Below are 25,331 nucleotides of genomic sequence, written 5' to 3'. Positions count from 1 at the left end.
TCAGAGTCTCTCACTGAAACTGGAGCTCACCATTTTGGCCAGCACCCCTGAGATGCTCCTGTCTGTACCACCTAGTGTTGAGATTATAGGCACATGAAAACTACTTTTGAATCAAAGAACCTCAAAAATAAATCATGGCAAGTTTTAAAATGGATGCTTGGGATTCAGCTCAGGTCTTCTTGCTTGTACAATGAGTCTTTACCTACTGAGTCACCTCCTCAGCCATTTCATCTAAAAGCACACACAAACGCCCAATTGTTTGCACAGTTAAATGAGTTACTACTGTTACTATCGTGAACTGTTGTTAGATTAATATTTATCTTCATGTGTTTATTCACTGTTGTCCTTCCTTACTTCATGGAGATCCAAGATTCTGCCCTTATTATTTTCCTTCTTTCTGAAACTTAAGATTGTGCCCTAGACAGTTGTTATTCTCTGTGCTTCTCTTCAATCTAAAGGGCAGAACTTTGTCCTGTATCCTCAGACACTGACTAGTCCAGATTTCGCCAAGTTTTTAGGTAATACTAGTATTAAATAATATAAAGCTCTACTAGTAGCTTCTAAGGCCCTCATATGGCTATCTGAAAGCTAGAACTCTCTCCTGTCAGTGTAACCTTTTCTTCTCAAATGATACTGATGAAAACAAGGACAAGTCAGAAAAGGAGAAATTAAAATATAATATAGCTGTGCTATGAACATAGTTGAGCAAATGTCCTTGTAGTATGGTGGAGCATCTTTCAGGTTTATGCCCAGGAGTGGAATACCTGCGTCTTGAGGTAGCACTATTACCAATTTTCTGAGATAGCACCAGGTTAATTTCCAAAATGGTCATACAAATTTTTACTCCCACCAGCAATGGAGTAGTGTTCCCCTTTCTCCACTTCCTTGCCAGCTGCAGAAACTGATGCACCAACCAAGGACCATGCATGGTGAGAACTGAGACCCTATATTCAGATGTAGTAGATAGGCAGCACAGTCTCCTTGTGCATCCCATAATATGGGGAGTAGGAGCTACTTTTGACATGGACTCTGGTACCCACTCATGGATCACTTCCCACAGAGAAAGAGGATACAGACAGTCCAGATAAGAGTTGATAGGCTGAGGTCAGATATTAGGGGAGGAGAGCTCCTCCTTTCTGAGGACTTGAGGAGGGGAGAAGGGGGAGAAGGGATGAAGGGTGGGCCTGAAGTTGATGAGGGAGGGGCTATAAAATTGGGATATAAAGTGAGCAAATTATTAATAAGAAAAAAGTCAAGCCTTATTTTGTGGACAAGGATCCCCTTCCCTGACCAAACTATCTGACAGAGAAGCTGCAGTTACTGTTCCTTAAATTTCACTAATGGTTGTCATAGAAACTGACTGGTGTGCTATGGAAAGTTTTACGTGTGTGTTGTCTGTCTTTCCCTTCCTTTCTCACTGCAGAGCTGCTAGCTACAGCCCTCGGAATGTGCCAGATGCATGGAAGGTGACACTGAATCTTGGCAGAGTGAACCAATGTTTTCTGAACATCTTTGCTTTCACAATGTCAAGATAAAGTTGTGTCAGCTTTCTATTCTGTGGGTTCTAGGTAGAACACCAGGCCTCTTTGTTCACTCTTGGAGCAATCCTTTCTTATTAAGGTGTTCCAGATTCCAACTTTGGACATGGAATCTCACCTAAATCCCATCATGTGATACAGGACTTTCTTTTTGGAAGGGTGGAAGTCTATTCCTGAGTTACTGCCTCTAAAATTGTGTTTTGTTTTGATACAATGTCTCATGTAGTTAAAATCATGGTGTAGCTAAGGGTGAACTTGAACTCCTGATTCTCCTACCTCCACCTCTCAAGTGATTGGACTCACTGCCATATGCCACACACCTTGTTAATTGCCTCTGAAACTGATAACATAGGATCACCATAATAATCATAACAGGGGAAATTGAGGTCTAAGAATTTTTAGTCTCATTAATAAAAATATTTAAGAATGGACTCAAACGGCAGCCAGAAGACAATTATATTTGAATTTAAAGGAAAACCCCAGGGCACATCCATAAATCGCTGCTCTTACTCTGAGGAGAAGAATAGAGGAGAAAAGAGAAAGGCATGTAGTTTGGGTTTCCGGCATGGAGGCCTGCTACATGACAGCAGGCATGGTGGGGAAGGGAGCTGTAGGGAAAGAGTAGAGAAGCCCAAAGTATCAGGAACAGCATACTTAGGTTCTACCAAACATGCAAAAGAAAGAGATAGAGAAAATAAAAGGAGAAAGTTGTAACTTTCTGAGTAAGGACTCAACAAGGCCGGCAGATGTAATTGGACTTCATGGTTCTTGGGCTTGTAGGAACTGGGCTGGTGGTAAGAATCCTAGGGAGGAAAACATTGCATCTCATTAATGGAAAAATATTCTGCCCATCTCTTTAGCATTGCTTAATATAGCCCAGCTTTCCTATGGTAGTCCCTTGGCCAGGTGATTGACAAGCCTAACTGGAATGCATGCCAGGCAAATACTCTACCACTGAGCTGCATTCTCATCCCTGGGTTTTATAGTTTAATATTCATCTGGCTAGTTGAAACCATAAATCTGTGTAATCATGGTAGAAAAAGAAAGCTTCTGTAATCAATGATTTTCAAAGACATTAACTTTATATATAAAATCAACCAAAACTTTTCAAGTAGCTAACTGGATAATAATATATTTACAGCTAATTTTAGAATATTAGATTATGTAGAAAGTATCATTGGAGAAGACAGTATGCTCCTAATAGCAGACAAAGTATTTAGTTAAGAATCTAAGTGAAAATAACTGGTAGGAAAAAGTAATGATAAATGGTTATCATAGCTGTGATAATTTATGTGTTAACAGTCCTAATATCTAAACATTATTAGATCATTAATTACTTAATTTCATCTAGGCTCCAAAGATTATTTTAAAATATGCTGTTTTTAAATTTTAATATTGTGAGGATGGATCATATAGAGAATATCCACAGTAAGTGGGTAAGCTTATCTCTAACCAGCAAAAAGTATAGTCTGGAGTTCAATTCAAAGAGAATAAAGGTGTTACAATCATTTGGTCATTAATCAAATTTTAAAACTGAGGATATTTTAGAAGTATTGTGTTAAGATTTATCTGATATGTTTTTATTCTAAGAAAGGGGAACTAAAAAGCCATCAAATGAACTAATACTATAGCTGCCCAACAACCAACCATTAGAAGTTTGACAGCTCAATGGAGAATCATTAGTTTTCACCCTCCCCATATTTGGCTTGCTGCCTAGTGAGGTCTAGATCTGACATAACCAATAACACAAAAATCTCAATGGAAAAAATATTTACGGAATATAGAGTAAGTTTTAAACCATTGTCACATAACTCTCATTGACAATGACACAAATGATGTTTGTCTGTATTATTTGCCTTTCTGTTACTATGAGGTGAAAATACCATGATCAAGAAAACACATGAAAGAGTCTACTTCAAGTCATGGCTTCAGAAGGATAAGGGTCTTTTATGGTAGGGATTCACGGCAATGGGTGGCAGGCATGGCAGCAAGAGCAGACAGCTGAGAATTCAAAATTTGAACCACAAGTGGGAAGCAGAATGAGCAAACTAGAAGTGGTCTAGGAGTTTTACTCTCAAAGTCCACCCCCAGTGACATGCTTCCTCCAGCAAAGCTGCACCATCCTCCATACCTCCACCAATGATGCTACCAACTGGGGACCAAATGTCCAAGTACCCAAGACTATGTTGGAGGTTGGTATTTCTCACTCAAATTCCACAGTGTTCTAGTTAACTTTAACTACCAACTTGGCACAGCCTAGGTCTTGACTGTTAATTGATACCGGAGGTCCAGTAGCATCCCTAAGCAGGTTATGCTCAACTGAATAAGGAAGCGAGATAAAAATAAGCTTGTGAGCAAGCCAGCTGGGATCCATCCTTCATGGTTCCTTCTGTACCTCCTCAGCTGTGAGTTCCATGGTAAGAGGTGGTGCTGCATGGATTTGTGAACAGTACTCCCTTGGGCTTCCCGCTTTGAGTTCCTGCCCTGACTTCCCTCATTGATAGACTGAGACCCAGAAGTATGAGTTGAAACAAACTCTGTCACCCCCTAAGTGGCTTTGGCTCAATGTTTTAGCATAGTATAGAACAAGGCATAAACATTGCATCATTTGCTAGTCACCAACTTACACGCCTTTGCTAACACACATTCGCTAACACAAATTCAGAAGCAGTTATAGAGCAGGCGAATGTAGAGAATGCCCATTGCCTTAGCAGAAACACACTGAACATGCTTACACATTTTTCAGCCATTTAAGTACAGGCCATTTAAGAGATTAAAAGGACTGCTTTAACATGTGTTAACCCGAGAACTCCAAACAAAATGAACCAAGGACCATGGGGTAAGGAGACATTACAAGTAAAATAAAAGTTTAATGACCTGTTACATAAAACCATAACTGCCCTATGGGAACTATTACGCTGGTCATTTCTTACACAAACGGCCACAGGTTGAACAGATACTGTTGCAGGTGTAACCACACTGAGATATCTAGATACTTCCTGAATTTCTTACATTTTTATCAGCCACAAGAATTCTCTTGCTATCCCACTCCATCAAAATGCTAAATCGGTATAAAATTAATAAAAGCTAAGCTGCAGATTATTAATCAAAGATGAATTTGCTGTCTCAAAAACTAATTACATTACTTTCATTTCTGCTTTTTGGAGGAGGGCTATAGAGTCTAAGAGCGTCTTTCTCCTAGTGATTATGTAAAACTACAAATGGATGCAGGGTTATTTAAAATAGTTGTTATTGTGAGGACAGCAATCTTAAGCCTAAACTCTGAGAATATTAAAAAAAACACATTTTTTTCAAGTTTCATATAAATTTTATTTTATGAGAGTGCTTTAAAGAGATTATACTACCTAAGCCAGGGCACCTGGCGCCAGAGACACTCTTCTAGACATGACAGAGGAGCTGTACCCATGAAATATCAACAATGTGGTTTCCATACAAGACCTATATAATGACATCATCAGCTGATACCCAGTGTGGATGAGGGAAATCTCACAGGCCCTACAACTAGGTAAAGTGCTACAGGCAGTCAGTGGTTACTAAGAAAGGGAACATCAGTCTTCTCCAGGAACAAGTACACTGGTAGATTATCTTATCCCAAGTGGTCAACCCTAAACACATCTCCTGATAAACAATATTAGATGAACTCAGCAACTGGTATGTAAGGTGCAAGGAGAGTGGTGTGTGGGAATGTGTGTGTATGTGTGTGTGTGTGTGTGTGTGTGTGTGTGTGTGTGTGTGTGTGTGTGGTGTGTGTGTGTGGTGTGTTTCTGTGTCTGTGTCATGTGTGTATGTGCTTATGTGTGAGGTGTGTGCACTTTGCCCTCTTTTGTGGTATCTCACTCCTTCTTGGTTTTGGTCACATTCTTGGCTAAGCCCTTCACACTGCTGATCTTAAGATCTTCTGTAGCAACCTTCAATTTCCATAGAGTCATAATTGAACAAGAGGTCATGAAACTGAGAGAAGTTGGGGGATACAAGAGAAGTTGGATGTGGGGGGGGCTGTAAGTGATGTAAATATAGTATTTACATACGAAATTATCAAAAAAAAAGATGAAAAATTCAAAATGTCACTTGCTAATACAAATCAAGTTCAGAGGTGAAGTCAGGAGATGAAGGATGAAAACTTAAAGATCTGATGGCTGCATGAACACATTCAGAAACTCTTTCCATTGGGGGAACCAAAAAGGGTGCTGGTCATCCAGCAGTTCCAACTGAAGCTGCATATCTGTGTGCCTTATTAAATGGTAGTATCTTGGTGACGCGTCTTGCAAATTGAAGGTGAAGGTGCTGGGAAAATGCTGTGCTTGTACTCAACTTCAAACTTTAAATTGGATTGTTTGATCTTTCTCTGCTCTCTCTCTCTCTCTCTCTCTCTCTCTCTCTCTCTCTCTCTCTCTCTCTCTCTCTCTCTCTCTCTCTCTGTGTGTGTGTTTGTGTGTGTGTGTGCATGCATGCATGCACAGATGTGTACATGCATGGAAGCAACTGATCGTAAGCCTAACCTCTGAGAATATTAAAAAAACACATTTGTCTTCAAGTTTCATATAAATTTTATATAAATTTCATATAAATACTGGCTGCCTTAACTAATGTTTTTGGGACAGGTGTCTCTCATTGGCCTAGAACTCACCATGTATGGCTTGCCAGCAAGTCCAAGAGGTCTACCTGTCTCTACCTCCCCCTGCTTTGAAATTGCAAGTACATGGCACACTTCTGGGTTCTGGAACTCATCATCAGCTCTTCCTGTTTCCATGTCAAGTACTTTACCACCTGAGCTTAGTTTAATAATAAGCTAGTATTAAGTGGAAAACCAATTGATTGTTCACCTGTCATGATTATTTTTGAAAGTGAGATTTGTCTTTGGTAAAATACTGTTGCTACTGACCCAATTATACCCAGCAACACATCGGAGCTCCTTCTGTACAGAGGCTTGCAGACCTTTCTAAGTTTACATTTGATGTGAGAGATTGAGGGCAAATGCTGAGGAATTTGGGGGGGCAGTTATTATAGACAGGGTGCTGGGAAAGACCACAGAAACAACTAGGAAAGTGTTCCTGGCAGAGAGACCAGTACTCCAAAGGACTTAGGGAAGGGCCTAACTGAAGGGCATGAGACAAGTAAGAAGAGTGTGATGCCGAGAGAGGGCAAAGGAGAAAGTGATAGTGGATAAAGTGAGGAAAATAGTGAACGTACAGTGACGAATTTTGGGAGGGATTTAACAGCAAAGTGAAATTACTTGACTTCTATTCTTAAGAAACTATCATGCTGGCTGTCATGGAAAGAGTGAATATAAAGGGTACAGGCTATCTAAGACAAAACAGGCTTGTCCCATGTAAAGAACACAGTGTCCCCTTCTAAGAGAGACAGTAGTAGAAGAAGTGGTGAAGAGAGTTCAAAATCTGTATTTTTGCTTATAAACTAGCCATTAAACTTTGGCAAGACCAGTGCTCTATATGTAATAGAAAGTTACCTCTTTCTGCCTCCTGCCACCTGTCTAAAATGGAAGAAAACTTGGCATGCCCAAGATTTTCTTCTATCCTCCCTTTCAATTTGCCTTGGTGAGTTCTACTACTCCCCGGTCTCAGACACGAGGACAAAGACAGGTAACTGCTGGGCTGCAGACAGACAAATAGAAAATTCTGTCCACTCCTCTAGCCCTATTTTGTTGCCCTAATTTTGTGGGTTGGGAGGGGCTGATCACAACTTGTCACATATTTCTTTAGCTCAGGCTTTAGTGCAGGACTGGCTGTATTTGGGTGTCAGACAGCTTTTCCTGAAGCAGACAATTACCTCAGAGACTGAGACATTCCAGTCAAATGAAGGGTTGGCAGAGGAGTTCCTGTGAGGGGCAAGAAGGCAAGAAGATCTGGTGAGTGTGGCCCACAGTTGGATATATTAACAAACACAGACACCCTCTCTTTCTTCAGCCAACTTAGGCATGTGTTTCGGCTACGAGGCAGAGTCCTTCGATTGCTGAGTGTTTGTAAATTATAACTGGGGCATGACTGTCTGGGTTTCTTTAAGATGCAAAGCATTTTGACCATGTCCCCTGGAGGGGGAGACCTGGTGGCACTCAGAGGAAGGATAGCAGGTTACCAAGAAGAGACTTGATACTCTATGAGCATATACAGGGGGAGGTAATCCCCCCCCCCGGAACAGTCATAGGGGAGGGAAATAAGGGAAAAATGGGAGGGAGGGAAGAATGGAAGGATACAAGGGATGGGGTAACCATTGAGATGTAACAAGAATAAATTAATAAAAAAAAAGAAAAGCAAAAACAAAACAAAACAAAACAAAAACCAACCTATGTATTTTTAGAATGACAACTAATGAAAAATATATGTATGTAATAACAATAATGAAAAAAAAGATGCGAAGCATTTGTGGCCTCTTTCAGAGTTACCCATCATCCCCAGGAAAAAGAATTCATATTTCTCCATCCCCTCTGCCTCCTTCCACATTCCCAAGAAACTACTAGATGGACACAAGACTCATTTCAGCCTCCTCGGCACTTGCCAGAGCCATCACACCTCATGTCATCTGCTGCCTGATAAGGCTATTCCAGTGTCTCCAACTAGTAGAGAAGATCTTTGGGCTCAGCTAACATTTTCCATGGACATTCTGCCCAGCTCGTGCTGAGGATTAATGTAGAAAGAACATCTTTCCAAGCCATAAAGTTCCACATCAGCAAGGTATTTTTGGTCCAGGATCCAAAGCTTCCTCCATACTAACCTCACCACGTTTATATCTAGTACTATTGCTAGCAGTTTAAATGTTGCTCCCATTGGATAACATTGTCCATAAAGAAAGATGAGCATCTCAGAGAGATGTTCCTCACTGGGCTAGCTACAGAGAACTCCTGCCACTTTATCCTGGCATGTAGTCATGAGTGGTCCACCTTTGACTATGAGGTATGCTCTTCTTCTCTTTGCCTATCCAACACCAGAGATATTCCAATTCCAACACCTGAAGGCGGGGGACCTATGCAAGTGCTCCTGTCTCATTGGGAAGCTCAGTACTGCTCACTTACAAGTAATTATAGTGGTAAGGTTTCATTCAAATACTAGAGACTACTGCTTGGGAAGGATAATGAGATTCAAAAGCAGACAATGAAAACTACCAATTACAATAGAGAATAGCAATGACAGACTAAACTATACTGTATGTATTCCATTTTTTTACACATGTTCATATGTATCTGTTCATGTATATGTATAACTATGTGCTCATGTGAAGACCAAAGATCAACCTTGAGTGTCATTCCTCAGAAGCAATCTACCTTATTTTTAGGGATGAGGTCTCTCATTGACCTGACACCCACAAAATAGTCTAGCATTCTATACAGTAAGCCCCAAGGATATTTCTGTCTCTGCCTCCCTAACACTAGGATTGCAATTGTATGCCATCATGACTGGATTTTTTTTAATGTAGGTTCTGAGGATCAAAGACATGTCCATGTGCTTGGAAAGCAAGTACTTTACCAACTGAACTACACCACCAGCCCTATGTTCTAACTTTTGAGCCCCAACCACCTAAGACTATCTAAGATCATTGACAAATGATTGTATACTGACTGAGCAGAATCAAATAACCAAGATTTACCTTGTCTTCATGGGCACACGTAATGAGTTCAGAGATACCAGAGTTCATCAAGAGAAAATATATGATCCCAAGATTAATATTAATCATCACCTTTAACTGAATGTCACTCTAACATATTTTCATGTGTATGTGTATGAGAATGGGGCAGGAAATGCCCCTTTTAGCATCAGATTTTTTTCCAAACCATTACCCAAATGGAAAAGATAAAACCAAGTCAGAGAAATTACTAGGATGTCTGGCAATTCTATGAAACATCATAAAATAGTCTCTGGAAAAAGATTTCCAAAAACCACTAATGGGGCTTTTATAACCCTAGAGTTTATCTTATTTATTGCTAGTAGATGTTGGGTATAATGTTTTAGAGTATCTTAAAAAAACAGGTAGGTTGTAAATTCATAAAAATGAGTTTAATCTGACATAAATTTTTGGTTGACTGAATAAGCAATAATTAAATAAGTATTTGTCCTAATAATATGTTAGATGTCCGTAATATATCTGAAGAGATAATCAATATACAGCCAAAATATGAAGACACTTTTGAATTAGTAAAACCTCCATTGGAAGCAAACTCATGGGTAGCTAGAGGAAGACAGCAAAAACTTTTATCATAGAAGCAGGCAAAGAATGGCAAACGCTATGAAACGGATAGAAGAAAAACCTGCCTCCCTCTGGGAAAAATACAAAACCTTCCCAAACACAGGACACATTGGTATCCTTAGAGAAAGAAGCATGAATAAAGATATAGGAAGCATATTCTACTTCTGAAGGAAGAGCAGTCCACACTCCCTGCCTTAGGGTCCTAGCCCCACACTCAGCAGAGGTGTGCCACCACTAAGAGGACTTTCTCCCAAAGCTGATAGAAAACTCATAGAAACTTTTTGCCATGGAGAGGACCTGTAGAAGCATCAAAAAATCCTCAAACCTGAGAATTTCACACAGGAAGAAGGTAGCTAAGGCTGACCAAGCATGGACTAGGGCATTAAAAAGCCATTCTATCTGCCATACACTGGGTGTCAAGCAAGAGGCGAGCACTTCTGAGAAGAGTCATCTGGGAGTTCCAACATGCAGGATCATTTATGACCTAAGGAAGGAGGAGGAGAAATACCTACAAAAGCACTCTGCTGTCCTACTGTCTGTACCCAGATACACGTGGTGTACTAGATGCGGTGATGATGGCAGAAAACCAGAAAGACAGCTTAGGCCCTCACTGAAAAAAGTCCCTTCCTCTGCACCAACAGTCTGACATATAAAAAGACATGACTGTATCTGGATGCTGACACAGTTTACCTCTGTATGACATCATGCTCCAAATTCAAATCAAAAAGTGTGAGACACAAAATAAATCAAGAAAAGGTTGCATATTGTCAAGAGCTAAAGTAGTTACTACAGCAGGACTCAGAGGAGGAGTCAAATACTGGGATGGTCCACAAAAGGATATGAGCATGATTAATATGCCTCACAGAGTAACAGAAAAGATGGGCCATGGACAAATACATGGGAAACCTCTGTAGAGAGATGAAAATTTAAAATAAAGCCACTACAAATAATAACACATATAGAATCAGTGACAAAGACGTCTTAGCAAGGGAGTTTACATCAGATGCATACACTGAACTTAGCATTATATGAGAAGAGTGCCATGGTCCCTGTGCAAGATGTTATGAAAAAAATTTAAAGCATTCTGCATTTCCTTAACACCATGTTCAAAAAGATTTTTGATGAGCTAACTTACTAGAGGCAATAAGAGAGTTGACTAATTAGGAAATAATTCTGTGTGAGTTATTTTGTTAATATTTAAACTAAAAAAGATCCACGCCAAATAAAATCCACCTCCCCAGGGATCTTGAATAATATATGGTTTGACTTGGATAAAACCTGAAAGAAAAAAAGCAAATGGAAAAGAAGAAATATTTGAAGGACAACAGTTTCCAACTTCCTAAAAATAATTAAATATTTCAAAAGAAAGATTCTAGATACTCAGAGAAACACAAGCAGAATAAATGTCAAAATAATATAGCTACTAAAAATAAAGTATTATAAAATTCAAAATAAAGGATGAAATTAAGCATATAACATAAGCAGGAACAAAGCATACTAGAAGAAAACCATGTATCTCAGAAAATAGTGGTATAACATGATATAGTAATAAAGAAAAAAGAAACAGAATTTATTCAATCTAGTATGTCCCCCAAAAGTACAGATGAAACATAAAAGTTTTTTAGTCAAGCAGTGAAGATTCTCCCCTCTCCCAGAATATCTGTGCCACACAAAATGTTAAAAGAAAATTCCTCAGAAAGAGGAAACCAAGGCCTGACCACAGTGTCTTAGAAATGCTTGTCATTTTGTCTTAAGCAGTGAGAAAATTAGCTGAACACAAAAGTGTATATGCAAATTAAAGGAAAATAACTGATACTTGATAGTGTTTGTGATACATATACAGTGTTGAGTTAATATCAATAGATTTAAATTTTTTACCTAACAGCAACTAATATACTCATAATTAATAAGATAACAAGCATATGCCAGTGTTCTATTTCATTTCTGCTACTGTAATAACCATGATCAAAAGCAACCTGAGGAAAAAAACGTATTTCATCTCACAGTTCACAGTCCATCACTGAAGAAAAGTGAGGCAGGAATTCAAGGCAGAAACGTGGGGGCAGGAACTGAAGTAGACACAAGGTGGAGAAATGTTGCTTAGTCACTTGCTTCTCACTTGCTCATTATTATGTCTATTATTATTATGTATATAGTGCTCTGCCTGCATGTACACCTGCAGGCCAGAAGAGGGCATCAGATCACATTTTAGATAGTTGTGAGCCACCATGTGGTTGCTGTGAATTGAACTCAGGACTTCTGGAGGAGCAGTCAGTGCCCTTAACCTCTGAGCCATTTCTCCAGCCTGCATTTTGAATTTGAAATGCAGTTGAAAATAAAATGACAACTCTATAAAAATAGGAACTTTTATAACCCTTAAAATTATGAACAACAGTTTTTAAGAATATAATTTCTTTTGGGTATATTCCAAGGAGTGGAATAGCCGGGTCTTGAGGTAGTCCTATTTCCATATTTCTAATAAAGCTCAAACTACTGCACCAACCAAGGACAGTACATGCAGTAAGCATTGAACCCCTATTCAGATCTAGCCAATGGACAGGACATTCTCCACAGTTGTGTGGAGAGCAGGGACAGACTCTGACATGAACTCTGGTGCTTCATATTTGACTACTTCCCCTTGGTGGGGATCCTGGTGGCACTCAAAGAAAGGATAAGTAGGCTACTAGGATGAGCCTTGATAGGCTGTGACCATATGGCAGGGGAGGAGGTCCGCTTCTGTCATAGACCTAGAGGGGAATAGGATGAAAGAGGGAGGGAGGGAGGAATGGGATGATACAAGTGAGGGGATAACAATTGAGATGTAATCTGAATAAATCAATTAAATAGAGTGTAATTTCTCAGTAGAGACTAAAAAGTAACTTTCACTACGTGTCAAACTCTCTCTGAAGCTACTGTGCATATAAGCTCATAGTCCATTTTATTCCCCTTGACAGTTTTGATACAAGGGACTGCTACAAAAGACAGATACACAGGAAAAATGACACATGGAAATGTATCACATTCCCAAGCAGGGTTACTGCTAAGAGATGGAACTAGGATTCTCAGTAATGTATCCAGGCTCTACAGCCCAGGTTCAGAAAGATTACCCTGCTATAATGAAAAAGGATGCTATCATAGGCCTGATGCAAACTCATATTAAAAGTCTATGGCATTAAAAGTTATCATGGTATTAGTAGTATTAATATCATATTAATGATATTAAAAGTTGTCATGGATGTGCATAAAGATTTCACCTCTTAAGTATCTTAGCAGCTTGCACATCAGACTAGGAAACAGAAAATGTTCAACTGAAAGAAAGTATTTATATTTAATACAATTCACTTAGCAATACATTAGGAAGTAATAAGATGTTATAGAAAAATACAAATTTATATAGACATGCACAATGTATACTACTTAGTGAAAGTGAGTTTAAAAGACCATACAATGTAACATTGTTAAAAAATAGAATCATAAATGCCAAAGTAATGACAATTTGATTGGAGATAATTCAGTTTACTTTTTTATCTGTATTTCTATTTCTTTGGTATCACCTTAAAAGGAAAAAATTTGATACAGAAGAAAATATGTATTTAATCTCTTTACATGATTATTATTTTTTAGAAAAAAAATTAAAAAATAAAAATTCTATTTTCATTTGTCTAAGTGACAATTTAAAATATCTGAATGCTTTAGCTACATTACTAAAGTTAAATGTAAATTATAATGGAACAATTAAATTATTTTCATCATTTATTATTCAAACTAATATCATAATAATTCTCACTATGTTGCTCAAAATGTTTAAATCCTTATCATCAATATTGCTGGGATACCTTAATAATGAAATCAGTATGGATGCCTACATTAGAATATTCATATTATAATAAATTAATCAGGAAAGGAAACAACAGAAAGATTTCAGCCAGGTGATATTAAGGGAATTGGGATAAGATACCCAGGAGATAAAGAATTAAAAATGGTCAAAGGCACACTTATAAGCATACTCAGATTCAGTAGGAATCATAATTATTCTTACTAGTTCGATGAGCTCTGTGTTATGAGAATTAAAATGCTCTATTTGGCAAACCTTCGTAGTATATGGTGTGATCGTGCAGGTCTATGCTGTAGCACAAACAGAGAGAGAGATAAGCCCTTTCTGCACACTCCACTCTGAACACCATTCCCCATTTCCAGTGTTAGCGCTCTGCTTCAAAGAACCAGTTTCCCTGAACTGGATAAATTTAATAGTTTTCTGCTAGAATTCTACTCCTATTTATTTAGCCTCTAAATTTTCTTCTCTATCCAAAAGCCAGGACGTGTTACCCATATTCTCAGAACTACCCAGGAATCTCAAGCGGCATCTTCAAATAAAATGTAAGTTCTAAGGGATGGAGAGATGGCTTACAAAGTGCTCTGCACAGGCCTGGGGATCTGAGTTCTGCTTGCCGGGACCTATACAGAAGGTCAGACGTGGTGGTGTTAGTCTCTAAGCCCAGCAGTAGACCTATGGAGGCAGGAGGAGCCCTGGGCTTTGTTGGCCTGCCAGTCTCGGCCAGTGATGAGCTCAGTCAAACACCCTGTCTTAACAATAATTGGTGGGCAATAAAGACATCCCACATCAACCTTTGGCCTTTATGTGTGCACAAATATAAGCTATCATATTACTAGTCTTGTTTCCTTGATTGGATGTATGCAAACCTGAAACAGTTGAGGGGAAAGGAAATTATTTGTTGGAGTTGCCAAGAAACCTATTATTTCCGTGTCTAGCATAAACTTGATAGAATCATTGGCTTTAGCTGGGGTTTTCACAGCTATCTGCTGAGCACAATTTGCCTGAAACAGTGGGACTCGGTAAGTATTCACAGACTGTGTATTACTTTAGTGAGTTGAGTGTATGAGAAAACGCATTAGTAAGCCTCAAGAAGAAAAAATGGGAGCATGTTCCATTTTACTTCATAAACATTTTATACCCACTCTACTTAAACATCTTTCTAAGGCTGCAACTCTCAAGAAAAAGTTAGGTTTTGATTTTCCTCCAGCCATCAGGGGTCTAAATTTGTCTGACTTAATTCTACCTACAGCTTGTCATTTTCATGGGCTAAGTACTATAGGGCAAGGTTAATATCAGGCTGCTACAAGCTGTGTGAGATATATACAACTGAAGAGCACAGAGCAATCAAAGGAAAGGCTCATCTATGCATTTAACTTGAAATTTATTAAGAAAAAAAATAAGTATACTTAGACTGACTTATCAGATGCTGTTTCTTCTCTGATACACGGAAGATAAAGCTATCCTGGGGGACCTGTGTGCCAATGATTCACAGAAGTGTAATTGATCATGGGTGGAAACAGAAAGCAAGCAAAAGTACCCACTGTCAACAGAGGCAGAGGCATACACGTTTAAGGTCACTCTGGGTCGCAGAAGGAGTTTAGGGCCAACTTGGAGAACTTAGTGAGCTCCTATCTTATAATAGAAAGTGTAAGTAAAGCTGTGGGTGTAGCTCAGTGGTAGAGCATTTACCTAGCCTGCAGAAAGCCCTAAATTCACACACCTGCACTACATACCAATCAAAGGTAAACAAATGTATTGTATGTGTATGATAGCACATAATTAATCCTTAAAAAGAATGTCATCTGACAAATGATAGAACAAAAATGACCTCTGAGGATACTGTGCTAAGGGAAAGGAGCCATTCACAAAAGCACCAACTGTGTGGTTTATGTCTGTGAACCAGCTAGTGGAGGCAATTCCACAGGGGGGAAAAAAAAGACAAATGTTGTCTGCTCTTTTGAGAGAAGGGAAAAAGAGGAAAATGTTTAATAGGTGCAGAGATCAGTTTTACACATGGCCTTTCCCTCGGAACTGTCAGCAGCTAGAATTAACTACAGGACATCTGCAGAAGACTAGGACCACCCCCTTTAACTTCTGGTCATGGAGGTGGAGAGAGGCTTGTGAGGCCAAGTCCATCTCTAAGGATCTATAGATAGTTCATAGTTTTTGGGGAGAGAGATTTTCTTCCATGATGTAGCTGCTTAGAAGTTGCCCACGTTAAAAAAATAAAAATAAAATAAAAACCTATCCATGTTCCTGCAGGTAACTCTAATTAAACTCATTGGCTCACCAAGCTAGACTTGAGTGGAACACTTTCTCTGATTTGTCGTTGGCCTGATCTGGGGAGAAGAGATACTAGTTTTATTCATCTCTCTGAGAAGTTCACACAACTGCCCACGCTCTTAAAACTCAGCAGTTGGAGCTGGATAGATGGTTCATGGTGATCAGGACTTATTGCTCTTAGAGAACCTATGTTCAGTTCCCAGCACCCACATGCTGGCTCACAACCACCTTAACACCAGTCCCAAGGGGTCTCACATGCCTTTGTGGCCTCTGTGGACCCTACGCACGCACATAAACTCGGGGACAAATCACAAATACAAATGTGTGAAAATAAAGAAAGCTTTAAAAGGCAATAGATAACTAATTTCAAAAGCTTAGGAGTCAGGAACTTCTCAGAGGCATTCAGTAATCTGACTTGTGCTACAAGCTAACACACCTTAGTTCTCCCATGAAAAGTTATTATATTTGAGAGTTTTTCTTTGAATCAATAGGAAACTTATGTAAGTATTTGAAAATGATCCCTGATCAGTGGGCGCAAACCACACCCAAATACCTGTTATCACAGGGAGATCTTTTATTAAGAGGGGAAGAAAAGTTAAAGTGGCTGCTTTCTGACTCAGGCAGAAAAATAGCAGCAAATGGCCTTGCAGGTGTAAATCTGCAAGATGAGAAAATGGGAAGTCTATGTTAGAATGGGCTAGGAGCTGGGCATGGTGGTGCACGCCTTTAATCCCAGCACTTGGGAGGCAGAGGCAGGCGGATCGCTGTGAGTTCGAGGCCATCCTGGACTACAAAGTGAGTCCAGGACAGTCAAGGCTACATAGAGAAACCTTGTCTTGAAAAAAAAAAAAGAATGGGCTAGGAACTGATGGTATATTTTGATTAGGCGTGCTAATTAGGTGAGCCAAAAGGGGGCTTTTGATTGTTGGAGTTCAATTCTTTGATAGCTGGACTTTGGTAGTCAGCTTCAGGAGGAGGAAGCGGTGAGATCAGGGAAGGAACAGACTCTTGGGGGCTAGCTTTAGGAATGTCATATAACAGCTTTTTAGCAAGGCACAGGGAATGGGAGAGAAGCGTGAGGCCTGCCAGAGCCATGTTTTCCAGGACTGGACTGGCTGGAGTCCCTTCAATATTGAACTTCCACAACATGGTAAGTGGCTTCTTTTTTAATATAATTTAATTAATTTATTCAGATTACAACTCAACTGTTATCCCATCACTTGTATCCTCTCGTTCCTCCCTCCCTCCCGCTTTCACCCTAATCCCCCCCCCACTTAGGTCTATGACCAAGGGGGACCCCTTCTTTAGGTTGTTTTTTATATGCATCACTTCCTCTATTCTGACTAGCTTTTGCTATTATTTTTGGTTGAGATTTTTTTGGTTTGTGACAATCTTCTTCAAATTCAAGCATAGCAGCAAAAACATAGGTGCTTTGTATATTACATTTAATTAAACAGACCGCAGGTAGAATTGGTTTAAAAAAATTTAAATAGGATATTTGGAAGTAATCATACACCCAGAAATTAGAGGGGCTGAGACTCAAATGTTTTTCCAGGCCATAGGTAGGCTTAGGGTAACTATTAAGGCAAATGGATACAAATACATAATGGCATATGAACCATGTTCTCTCTCTCTCTCTCTCTCTCTCTCTCTCTCTCTCTCTCTCTCTCTCTCTCTCTCAAAATAGTCTTATTTTTTATCTAGAAAATGCAAATGAGGATATGAGTGTTGCTTATTAGAAATGTGTTTTCCTAGTGTGTACAGAACTCTGGTTCTATCCTCAGTATAAGGAAAAGAAGAGAGAAGGGAAGGGAGAGGATGAAGAGAAAGAGAAAGAGAGGAAGGAGGAACAGAAGGGAAGGACACATGAATTGTGGGCTCACTTGGTGTGCTATTGGAGTCTGGAATGTTTTACAGTTATGATATTAGTGAAGGGAAAATACCTCACATCACAGATGTAATTCACAGCTCAGGTTGCTTTAGGGTTCCCTGAGGAAAGTGAATGGTCAATGAGTTATTTGAAGAAAAGCAGCCAGCTCTCAGTAGCCTTGACTGCCAAAGTCTAGAGATGCTTGAATACTCTCCTAAGCCTCTGTCATGTCTCCACAGGTTGTACGCCCATGCTCTTGTGTGGGATATCATCTCCAAGCTACCCACAATCCCTAGCAATTTCAATCCTGTAGCTGTTGCACCATACTGTTTAAGAATGGTAAGACAAGGGGGCACACTTCCTGATTTTGTTTTATCTGTTGTTTAGTAAACCCACAGAGTTAGAACCCACAGACATGGTAGGGTAACTCTACCACTTTAATAATAGTAATAATAAAGGAACCTGAACTCTAGCTTCACAGAGATGTCTGCTTTCCTTCTAGCAAGATCCCAAGAGTGCACTAAAAATAATCCAGTCCACCAGTTTTAGATTAAGACCATCAAAAGCAACACTGCAGAGAATTACTGTAAATGTGTGTGTAATGATTGTTCTAGAACTTTCCAGTGTACCAGTAAATTACCATGGACAGAATTTGAAATGCTACAGCTAAATGAAAAACTAAATCATTTTTAAATGTAGACGCAAAAAAAAAAAAAAAAGGAAACAAAAGGACACAGCAAATTAAGGAAATTGTTTGGGTGACTTACAAGTAAATTTTCAAACAATCAAAGCCCCAGTCGTCATGTGACTCTATTTTCCTTCCCTGGTTCCCAACGCCATTAATGGAACCAGCCTAAAAGTCCATGTATTTCCTGAGTCTTGGCCTTTCAGGAGTGAGAATGCACAATAGAAATGTTTCCGGCCCCGGTGGCAAATAACGTTTAACGGGGCTTAATCATAGCCATGAGAGTCTTTCTTCAAACAAAACCTACCACTTACCAGTGACGTCTATGGCTGCTGGGTGTTTGTTTCAGTTAGTGACTTCGTACATGAAATATGACTAATATGCAATGCTGAAAATAAGTTTATATCTCTTCCATCCCCAGTTCCCACCAGCTCCTTCCCACACACACTTTTTTTTTTTTAATGAATGGAAAGCAACCGAAACAATCCAGATGGCCAAGTGCCATTGTGTGGCTAGCAGTCATTTTAAGGCTAAAATGAATTTCCTGGCTCCTCCCCTTAGCCCTGTCACACATGTCCCTACCCTTTTCACTATACAGTGTTCTCTTCCTGGAGATTATTGTATAGAGATCATTGAAAGACAACAAACACTGCACCAAAGGCTACCTGCATGCATGTGTGGATTTGAGCTGAAAGAGTAAATTATTATGGCACCCAACAGAAGGACTTCACAGATTACCTCCTACTCTAAGAGGTAAACATAGTCCAAGGCCCAGCTCAGCCTTCAATTCCTGACATCTGAATGGAGCCATCTCAGCTACACAGTCATGTGTATTCTGTCACATAGTAAGCTGGAGAAAGAATTGGGGAGATGAGACGAGGAGTGCCCAAGTTGGGTCTGAATGCATTACCAATCAGAAATAAAGTTAGTAAACTGTGGGAGGGGGAGGGGGACCACAAAAGTATACTTCCTCTAAATATTTCCAGGAAGTAATAATTTGAAACGGAGTGATTAGAAAGGACAAAAGCAGGGTTGGAGAGACTGGAGCGATGGCTCGACTATTAGGAGTATATGCCTAGCAGAAGACGCAGTTTGGTTCACAGCACCCATATGGGTCTCCTCACAATGGCCTGTAACTCTAGGTCCAGGAGGTAAGACGTCCTCTTCTGGTTTCCATAGGCACCCACACTCAAACACACACATACACACACACACACACACACACACACACACACACACACACACTTAAAAATAACCTCTAGAAAAATCTTTCTTACTTTATTTATTTACTGGTTTTTGTTTTGTTTTGTTAGACAGGGTTACTCTGTGTAGCCATGGCTGTTCTGAAACTTGCTCTGTAGATTAGGCTGGCCAAACTCAGAGATCCACTTGCCTCTGCCTCCAGAGTGCTGGGCTTAAAGGTGTGCACCACCCCTGCCCTGCAAAAAAACAAAAACAAAAACTAAACTTTTTTTTTTTAATTTAAAGAGTAAAACAGTAAACTAGAGAATCAGAAATGCAAATAACTCAGAAATCAAGCAAAAATGTGGATAGTGTTTTTTAAAATGTCATCTGAGGTTGATTGACCTCCTCTCTCCACATGAGAACACATGACTGCACCTGCTCGCACACAAAAATCATACAGAGAGAGAGAGAGAGAGAGAGAGAGACAGACAGACAGACAGACAGACAGACAGACAGACAGAGACAGAGACACAGAGAGTACATCTTAGCCAGACTTTAGTATTCCACTGAGTAACGTTAAGCATATTCAAACTTTAGTGAAACCAATTTCTGAAATATCTTTACTATCATAAAATAAAATCCTATCCCTTTCTTCCCTCATTTTTGGTAGTAGTGTGTTCCTTGTCTCTATGATTTTGATTACTCTACAGTCCTTATCCAACATAGAATTTTCTTTTCTAAATGGCTCATTTCACTTAGCCACTATTCCAAGGTTTATCCGTGTTGTAACACAGATTAATATCTCTTTATTTTTTTTCATTTTGAGGCTGAATAATATTCCATTATGTGCACTTAAACCACATTTTGTTTACTTGCCCATCTGCCAATATACATTTTTCTGGCTTCTACCTTTTGGCTATTGTGGGTAATGCACTTATGAACTAAACATATAAACAGCTTTTCAAGCCACTGCTTCCAATTACTGTGTGTATAGAAGAAATGGAGTTGCTGGAACCTACGATGTTATTTTTCCATAGTGGTTGCACCATTTTACATTCCCACTAACAGTGCCCAAATATCTGTATTTCTTCTCTATAACCTCTCTAATACCTTTCTACTTTCTGGTTTTGGTTTTGTCTTCTGTTTTGACGATTGCATGTCAAGGACTATCTCGTTAGGACTCAACTGGTTTTCTGAAGGTAAAATTTCCAGAATGCTCTTTGTTCTTTTGGAAGACGTTTTAAGAGAACAGAGGAGTGTTCAACAAAAGAGTGGTAGACGTACAAGGGCTTTATGAGAAACTCCTTCTCGTTAGATGCTCACCTTGAGCTCTGTGCCATCATGAAAACAAGACCTGTCCTTTCCCAAGCCCCTGATGCTCACTTAGGCCAGGGTCTCACGCCATTAGGGTAACTTTACAATGTGATGGTACTAGCTGTAAAACCTGGCTGGAGTTACTCATCACCGTTGAACTTCATGTGACACAAGAAGTGACAGCCAATAAGACTGTTAAGTGGCTTCATCTACTTAAAGCAAAGGCTGACGTTCCAATTTCCCCCTTTCCCTCTTTCCCCTCTAAGCATTCTGCATTTGATAAAAACCAAAAACACATTTAGCCCTGAGCAACAGCTTCTCCCTGCCCCCCACCCCCCCGCGCCTCATCTTTTAAACATGTGTGTCCCCAGAGAGTGATTCCATATGTTTCTGATTCACTTACAATTAATTCATCAAAATGTTATTTTGATGTCCAAGAAGCTTTACTAAGGCTCTCTCATGAGTCTTTTTTCTTAGAAACAGGAAGTCGTGTCTTGCCAAAAGCCAAACTCAAAACACACGGGAGGAGTTTGAGCTGAGTCTGAAAGCACTGAGACCTTGGCATCTGAAGAAATGCCAGACTTGGTCATGAACAGAGCTTCGTCTTTACATGCAAGCCGAGCCCAGATGGAAGAGATGCTTTGTCCCCGGCTCTGGGGATGCCCGGCATGGCATGAGCCCCTCTTGTATGGATATCGTAAGACCTTGGATGAGCTTCGAAGCAAGATGAAGGCAAATAGCTTTTCAAGTTCACTCTGCCAAGACAGTGAGTTTATAGAAACACCCGTAGACGGTATACCCACAAGCCGTGTTCTGACTAGTCTCGCTTGTCTTTTTCTTAGTTACTTCAAACAAAAAAGGCTCTGTACTGAGTGATTCCGGACACCTAAGTTCTGCTTAGACCAGCTCTTGCCTCCACACATCAGCTACTCTTTCATTGGGGTCAACGACATTCGGCCTTCTGTGCAACATTCTACTTAACCGGCAGAAGCACTCTGCTCCTCTTCCCCTTGAACTTTCACATTTCTATCACATGTCATTCTCCTCCATCTGCTCCAATCTAACCAACAGGGATGGCGTTCCCTGTGGCCTCCTGTCCCCACCTACACGGCCAAGTCTTCAAGTCTTACTTTATATCGTTCCCATCTTACTGTCTTTCTGAATTTAAGTGGCCGTCCATCTCCTAGAGTCTGGGCTCCTCCATTAATTCTTATGAACGTCTCCATCTTTTCAAAAGTCTAGAGTACTTATTTCAGTGTGTGTGGCTGCTAGTCATGCGCCACTACTAAGATCTTTTACTGTCACGTTGTATTCATTGAAAGTGAACTAATCTGAATTAGGTTATCCTTAAAATATTTTAATCCCGGGCGTGGTGGAGCACGCCTTTAATCCCAGCACTCGGGAGGCAGAGGCAGAGGCAGGATCACTGTGAGTTCAAGGCCAACCTGTCTACAAAGTGAGTCCAGGACAGCCAAGGCCACACAGAGAAACCCTGTCTTGAAAAACCAAAAAAAAAAAAAAAAAAAAAAATTTTTTTTTTAATGCTGTGGATGAGAATACAGCTCAGCTGGTAGAGTGTTTGCCTTGTGTGCCTGAGGCCCTGGCTTCAATCCTCAGCACCATAAACAAATAATGAACACACCTCCATTATTACTTGCATTTTGTATTCCAAGAAAGACAATACTAGGAAAAAAGACTGCTTAATTCGTTTTAGGATCTCATTTAAGATAAGAGGTCCATAAAGATTTTTGTGTAACTATACACATGTCTTCTAATTCCAGAAGAAACCTAGTAAGATGAAAGTTAACAATAGGGGCCTGGAGAGAAGGCTCAGAGGTTAAGAGTCTGAGTTCAATTCCAAGCAACCACATGGGGCTTATAACCACCTATAATGAGATCTGGTGCCCTCTTCTGGCATGCAGGCAACAAGTGCAGGCAGAATACTGAATAATAAATAAATAAATCTTATGTTTAAAAGTTAATAGTATACTTAACATATTCAGATGGATCAAATTATAAGTCATTTGAGTTTTTGATCTTAGCCATTCTAATGGGTGTAAGATGAAATCTGAGAGTTGTTTTGATTTGCATTTCTCTGATGACTAAGGATCTTGAGTGTGTCTTTAAGTGTTTCGCAACCATTCGCTATTCCTCTGTTGAGAATTCTCTGTTTAGTTCTGAGCTCCATTTCTTAATTGGGTTATTTGATTTGGTGAAGTTTAATTTCTTGAGCTTTTTATATAGTTTAGACATTAGACCTTTGTCAGATGTAGGGTTGGTGAAGATCTTTTCCCAGTCTGTAGACTGTTGCTTTGTTTGGTTGACAGTGTCTCCTGCCTTACAGAAGCTTCTCAGCCTCATGAGGTCCTATTTATTAATTGTTGACCTTAGAGCCTAGACTGTTGGAGTTCTGTTCAGGAAGTTGTCTCCTGTGCCTATGAGTTCCAGGCTCTTCCCTTTTTTTTTCTTCTAACAGAGTTAGTGTATCTGATTTTATGTTGAGGTCTTTAATCCACTTGAACTTGAGTTTTGTGCATGGTGATAAATATGGATCTACTTGCATCTTTCTACATGTAGACACTCCTTCATTGTTGGTGGGAGCACAAACTTGTACAACCACTTTGGAAGTCAATCTGGCACTTTCTCAGAAAACTGGGAATAGGGCTTACCTCAAGATCCAGCTATTACACTCCTTGGAATATACCCAGAAGATGCTTCACCAAGCAACAAGGACATATGCTTGACCATGTTCATAGCAGCCTTATTCATAATAGGCAGAACCTGCAAATAACCTAAATGTCCCTCAGGAGAAGAATGGATAAAGAAACTGGTACATTTACACTATGGAATGTTACTCAGCTATTAAAAACAAGGAAATCCTGAAATGTATGGGCAAATGGATAGAACTAGAAATTATCATCCTGAGTGAGTTAACCCAGACCCAGAAAGACTCACATGGTATATACTCACTTATAATTGGACACTAGCCCAAAAGGGATGTCCCATGAAAGTCTTCACTAACCAGGAGATTGGGATAAATGTGGGGACTTCCTATTGGGACTCTTGATGAGAGAGCCTAGTCTTCTGCCTCAGCTGAGGCTTGATCAAAGCCATCACCATTGCTGTGGAAAGAGCCCAGTGCCTCAGAAGCCCATTGCCTCGGCCATGGAGAGGGCCATCACGGCTGCACTGAGCCTGATCCCTGCCAATGGGAAAGCCTTGGCCTGCCTCAAGCTGAGGCCTGAGGCAGTGATAGTAGTCCCTCCCATGTCAGTCTGTCCCCAAGCCACAGCAGCCCACCTCCAAGCTGTAGTGGCCTACAGTGTCCGCCAAGCTGCTGTCCATTTCTCTGAGCCCTGTGACACCCTACTTTCCCCAAGCTTTGGGGAGTCAACTGTGCCCTCCAGTCCTTTAGCCCACTGTATCACCACTCCCAAGAGCTATGTCTAGCCCTTGAGCAGCTGGCCATTAAATTTTCAAGAGGCTCACTGCTCTTCCTCCTTCCTGCCTCAGGGCAGTCAGCCCCTCCTTCCCACCTGGGGCTTTGGAGACCAAAGACAAAATGGCAGCTCCTATCAGTGCCTCAGAAGGAGCCGTCCATGGTGGCTATCCCTGCCTTAGGCTACTGCTATGAAAACATGGACACTTTTCCTGCCTCAGAATGTCTACTGCCCCTGCCATGGGAGCTGTCATGATGACTACAACCTCTCTTTCTTCAGCTGACTGCCTTCACAGTGGAGTCCCTGTAAATTTTTAAGACACTGTAAACTTTATTACCCCTCAAGGCAGAAAAGTGACTAGACCTCTACCTGAGAAAGCTTCAACAGCCCAGCCACCCCCTGCCAGACTTTTGTAACTACCATCTTGAGCCCCTTAGTAGGACTCATCCTACCAATCCCTGAGCGTCCCCCAACTCAGGATTGAAATCTCACCAATCCACACTCTGGAAATCCCTGCCCGAGAAAGCTCCACCCCCTAAGAAACCCTATATAAAGGCTGTGTCTGCCCAGTTCCATGCTGTCTTCTCTCTGGCGGGGGGTGGGGGTGGGGGGAAGATAGCTATTCCTAGATTGATTCTCCTCCCCTGTATTTGTCCCTCCAATAAATCTCTTTATTGCCTGCTGTGACTCTCTGGTCAGAAGGAGAAAAAGAAAAAAGAAACGAAGAAGGAGCTGAGCTCAGGCTCCAAGGCTCCTCAGCGTCTCCGGGTTTGAGGCAGCCCTCCCCTCCTCTCAGAGCTCTGAAGTTCTTGGGTTCCTTGCCTCAGGATACCCTTAGGATACTCTCTTATCTCAGGTCTGGGGTACCTTCCCAGCCCTTAGTGTTGTGGACACTCTTTCACTTGAGTACCAGAATGCAGGCCACACCACCAACCCAACCTACCCACAATAGAAACAAAATTTA

The 25,331-nt window shown here is 40.4% G+C and overlaps 1 long non-coding RNA gene across 2 annotated transcripts in view; it reads right to left on the bottom strand.

Annotated features, from left to right (window-relative positions):
- LOC311589410 overlaps window positions 1-25,331 on the bottom strand; it is a 71,903-nt gene that overhangs the window by 36,920 nt on the left and 9,652 nt on the right. For both annotated transcript variants that reach the window (XR_014776538.1, XR_014776539.1), the window contains 2 exons: window positions 19,706-19,867; window positions 7,268-7,395 (listed from right to left, as the gene is read on the bottom strand). This is a non-coding gene — a long non-coding RNA (uncharacterized lncRNA). The remainder of the gene's footprint in view (window positions 1-7,267; window positions 7,396-19,705; window positions 19,868-25,331) is intronic.

The sequence above is a fragment of the Acomys minous genome (assembly GCF_964271855.1).
Source record: "Acomys minous genome assembly, chromosome: 18".
NCBI classification, from domain to species: domain Eukaryota; kingdom Metazoa; phylum Chordata; class Mammalia; order Rodentia; family Muridae; genus Acomys; species Acomys minous.
This window is presented reverse-complemented; position numbering and strand designations above follow the sequence as displayed.